The sequence below is a fragment of the Pan paniscus genome, chromosome 7 (assembly GCF_029289425.2).
Source record: "Pan paniscus chromosome 7, NHGRI_mPanPan1-v2.0_pri, whole genome shotgun sequence".
Taxonomy (NCBI): domain Eukaryota; kingdom Metazoa; phylum Chordata; class Mammalia; order Primates; family Hominidae; genus Pan; species Pan paniscus.
This window is the reverse complement of record NC_073256.2, coordinates 96,323,180-96,328,095: the sequence shown is the minus strand read 5'-3', so window position 1 is coordinate 96,328,095 and position 4,916 is coordinate 96,323,180. Positions and strand designations below refer to the sequence as shown.

General features: G+C 41.8%; 1 non-coding gene across 1 annotated transcript; it reads left to right on the top strand.

Annotated features, from left to right (window-relative positions):
- Positions 1-1,375: 1,375 nt before the first annotated feature.
- Positions 1,376-1,565, top strand: LOC112440798 (U2 spliceosomal RNA). The gene has a single exon (XR_003028805.1). It is a non-coding gene; the product is annotated as a U2 spliceosomal RNA (small nuclear RNA).
- The last annotated feature ends 3,351 nt before the right edge of the window (positions 1,566-4,916 follow it).

Genomic DNA, 4,916 nt, shown 5'->3' with positions numbered 1-4,916 from the left:
AAGAGTTTTATACATTTTTAAGTTATAATATTTGAAAGAAATGTAATAGTAACAAAAGTAATTTGCCATTGACTATCCAAAGAAGAAATTCTATTTTGCATGTTGACAATGTTCCCAATTTTTACACAATTTTTCAAGAGGAAAATGGATGGTTCTACTGCACAAACTGTGATGTCCAGGGTTGCCTTAGCTATCAAGCCAAGCAGATGGAGAAGAATTAAGGATTCTCAAAGCCAGGGTCACAAGCATGTGTCACCAGGAAATTCTGTGCTGCTGCCTAAAGACAGAGGCAAAGATGATAAACTAGAGGGGAGAGAAAGGGGCAGCCAATCCTCTAAGGCGTCTTCAAGTGTCAGAGAGTCTAAGGTGAGGGTAAACTGTAAATAACATTTCCTGGGTAGCACAGCTGAATTTGTGGGTTTGTGGCAGGGTATTAAAATGAAAGCCTCACACAATTCAACTTCAGTTTGATCATAACAAAAAAGTTTCTATTTTTTGTACCATTTGCAATCACACAGATATCTTTGCTTTCATAACAGTTTTTCTATTATTTCTTCCTTTCCAACATCCTTCACCCCTTATAAAATCTACCTTGGGAGAGTTTGTTGGCTTTCTTAAAGTCATTTCATAGACAAGGTAAATATAGTTTAGCAAAACACTTCACACCTCTCTCACAAAAAGAAAACTACTTTATTTAAAAAAAAAAGGAAAATCGGTCCCATGATGAAGTCTAGAAGTTATACCGGCTTTTTAATTAAACATTTTGGTTTTCTTCCTCACAAAATTAATACTTTATATATTCAATTTAACTGCTAAAGAAAATATACACTGATCCATACTGCCAGATAAAAGTAGTCCACATGGACAAATGACAGAGCGTAAGGCCAACAGTCACTCAGAAAGATCAATAGGCGTATATTGTCACAGGTTTGCAGACATGCTCCAGGCCTCGATGAACCAAACCAGCTGAATTATTATCTGACTCACTGTCCCCATGCCTCCCGAGCCTATCTATACATATAAGGTCACATTAATATTAATTCCAAATGACAGTAGCTCCTAGCACCTCCAGTGTAACACCAGGACCTTAGCCACTCTTCCCAAATCTCCCTTGGTCATTTCTGGGAGTCTCCAGAGTGATGTCTCAGGCATGTCCTGTAACAAATCCACCCATGTTTGCCTGCTTCTGCTGTCACTGCTGGCTATCCACTAGGACTTCATACTAGACTGCGGGCCCAGATGGAGAACAGGCACATGCTATCTCCTTCTACTGTTCTTGGCCCTTCTATCCTCCTATTTCCTCAACAAAAGAAGCAACAGAAACTAACAAAAAACTCTCTCCTCCTTAAGTTGAAAAAAAAAGGCTCATTGCTTTTTGGCCTTTTGGCCTTTGGCTAAGATCAAGTATAGTATCTATTCTTATCAGTTAATATCTGATATGTCCTCTATCTGAGCACAATATACTAAGTGGATTTCTGCAGCAGGGAGATGGAATAGGGAGCTTGCTCTGTCCACCTGACTCATCAACCTGGTGTTGCAGTACCTCCAGAAACGGTGCACTCCTCCCCCCCAAAAAAAAAGCAGGACTAGAATATGGAATATATCAGTCAAGATAGGCCAAGTTATGCAGCAGAAACAATTGGAAATAATAGCAGTGAAGCACAGCAAAAGATTTATTTCTTGTGTCTGCTATGCGTGTGATGCAGGTGTGAGGGACTCTCTGCCCATCTGAGTCATCCAGGAAGCCCAGCTGACAGAGGCTCCATCTCTAAATGCTCCATGGTGGGCTGGGCGCGGTGGCTCACCCCTGTAATCCCAGCACTTTGGGAGGCCGAGGCGGGCACATCACTTAAGGTCAGGAGTTCGAGACCAGTCTGGCCAACATAATGAAACCTTGTCTCTATTAAAAATACAAAAATTAGCCGGGCATGGTGGCGCACGCATGTAGTCCCAGCTACTCGGGAGGCTGAGGCAGGAGAATCGCTTGAACCCAGGAGGCAGAGGTTGCAGTGAGCCAAGATTATGCCACTGCACTCCAGCCTGGGTGACACAGCAAGACTCCGTCTTAAAAAAGTAAATGCTTCATGGCTTCTGTGGCCAGGCTCCTAACTGAAGGCTGCTTACATGTGACACAAATTACTTATGAACACATTTCATCAGCCAAAGGGTATCCCATGCCTAGCCTTAAGGGGACAAAAAGTACAATCCTCCCACATGCTTGGAAGGAGAGACTCAGAACGTTTGTGAATAGTGCTGAGGATCACCAAAGGCACCCATTCCAATTGACGTTCACCCCCCGTGAGGAGTGCACACAGCAAACTCTGAACCAGAGTCTGAGTTCAGCTGCAGCTCTTGCTATACTTAGGAGATGGTAAAATCACTGACTTTGGAAATTGAATCTGTCATCCTAATTTTGTAGGTACCTGCTTTGTAGGCCTTACATAACCTTGTGGGACTAGGGAACCCACACATAACTGAGAAGAGATATGCTGCCATATTCAAAATTTCATTTCCAAGACCCAAAGAGTACACATACCTTGGAATTTGATCCAGAAAAATAAAAAAGAAGAAGAAGTATTTTTTACTTTCTACTATGTGTAGTGAAACAGCCACACCTACATTTAGGAGTTGTCACAGTTCCTGAGCACCTGAGATGACATTACCACACAGTCTTTAATTCTGTTGCCTCTTATCCTCACACCTGCTCTGTTAGAAAGATATCTCCATTTGCGAATGAGAATTAGGGTGATGAATAATTTGCTCCTGTTTGCCATTCCCCATATTTTTCAGTTTGGCCTTACTGGCATATTGACCTTACTGACATATTTTGTTCTTCAGTGGGCCCTATTGTCTTTCTTCTTTTCTTTCTCCTTTGGTCTCCCTGTAGTGTTGTTTGTTTGTTGTTCAGAGAACACATTTTGCAGCCAACCCTAAACCTCTGTCCTGACTGGCTTTTTCTTCCCAGGCCTCAAGCATCTCCTGTCTGGCTCCACCTACCTTCATCCTGATACTGCAGGCAGGTGTCTCCTTGACACCAGCTCCGGAGCCCATGAACTGTTCTGCCCAAGATCCACCAGGCTCCTTTGTGCCAGCAGACCCAGGTGTGAATGCAGGTTAAATCCCTTACAAAGTGTACAATGTTGAGGTTGTATATCCTCAGCCTGACACAGGAATATTAGGGTCATAGGAAGGATACCTTGCCCTGGCCTGCAGGGAGGGCTAGTGTCAGGATGAGAGGAGAGTAAGAATGTAAAAGAACTTCTGCAAATCAGAAGGCATCAAACAACGACCAATGTTAGTTTACTTCCCTTGCCTCCCATGATGTCCCTAGGCACCTCTCCCTCTGAACCCTCACAGCATCCTTTTTCCAATCTAGCCCTTATCCTCCTGTGCTGAAATTGCCCCTTGACTTGTAAATCTTAAGGCACTTGTGAGTGTCTTAGGGCCATGGGCTCTGTCTAATTGCACTCGATGCATCCAGTAGGCCCTCAATGAATGATTGCTGAATGAATGAACCCAAGACCCTCTCCAAACTCCCAGCCCAAACGGCTAAAGTTAAAAGAAGCTAGTTAAACCCTTTTGGGGGTCTTAATAACAATAGGGCAAGTACGTTCATGTAAATTGGTAAATGAAACCTTTCTGAGAAATGTTTATAATCTTTTAAATGTATAACTTGCAATACTCATTGTTTGTAGGGATTCTATTCAATAGTCTGAAGAGAGAGAAAGAACTAGAATTCAGAATGTGTCCGGGCCCCTAACTTTCCAGGTTCCCCTTTTATCCAAAATAAAATATCCACCCGGAACCCTGATTTCAGGTGTAAAAGATGCCTATCTGAGGAGTTAGTCACTTGGCATGCTGAAACTTCAGATACTCCAGCGTTCAAGACTTGGGTGTCTCGTAGGAGTCCCAAATTAGCCTGTTGCTAAGTACAGACATATACAAAACTCCCCTTTACATAACGGAGCATTAACGCCTACTTTATCTCCTACCTCATCATCTGTCACAGTCAAAAAATGGCATCACAAATTCAAATTCCAAGGAAATTTAAAAAAAAAACATACATTGCATAGGAATCCCCTTTGAAAGTATGACCTGAAGAAAACTCCTTTCAGCTGTCTTCTGGATTAGGTAAAATGGGACAGAGAAAGGACAGAAATAAATGAATTTCTGTGGATCCAAAAAGCCTGAAAAAAGTGATTTGGGTGAGTTATATCCTGTATCCCACACCTGTTGAAATAGCTTAAATCCAAAAGTCTTGAGAATGTTTCAGATTCAAATTCTGAAAGCTTGAGATTATATTAGTATTATTTCCATATAGGAAGAAGCAATATATTTTCTGCCAAAATATGTGTAAAGTTCCCCCTCTCCCTACTTCTAATTTTCTGCCCATAAAATCAACTGCTTTTATATGGTACCTGTTCATATGTTCTAGGGAAGTGTTAAACCATTTTGAAATCTAGACTTGTTTGAAGTTTAAGAAATGTTTATTCTAAATAGCCAGCACTTTCTACAAATATGGGTAATAATCTTTAAATCAGAAAATTTACACCATCAGCCAGGCATGGTGGCTCATGCCTGTAATCCCAGCACCTTGGGAGGCCAAGGCAGGCAGATCACTTGAGGCCAGGAGTTTGAGACCAGCCTGGCCAACATGGTAAAACCCCATCTCTACTAAAAATGTTTAATATAAAAATTAGCCAGGCATGGCGCACGCCTGTAGTCCCAGCTACTTGGGAGGCTGAGACATAAGAATTGCTTGAACCTGGGAGGCGGAGGTTGCAGTGAGCCAAGACTGTGCCACTGCACTCCAGCCTGGGCAACAGAGTGAGACTCTGTTTAAAAAAATAAAATAAAATTTAAAAGATTTATACGATTACTTTAGGATAAACTAACATAAACTTACATTCTATCTT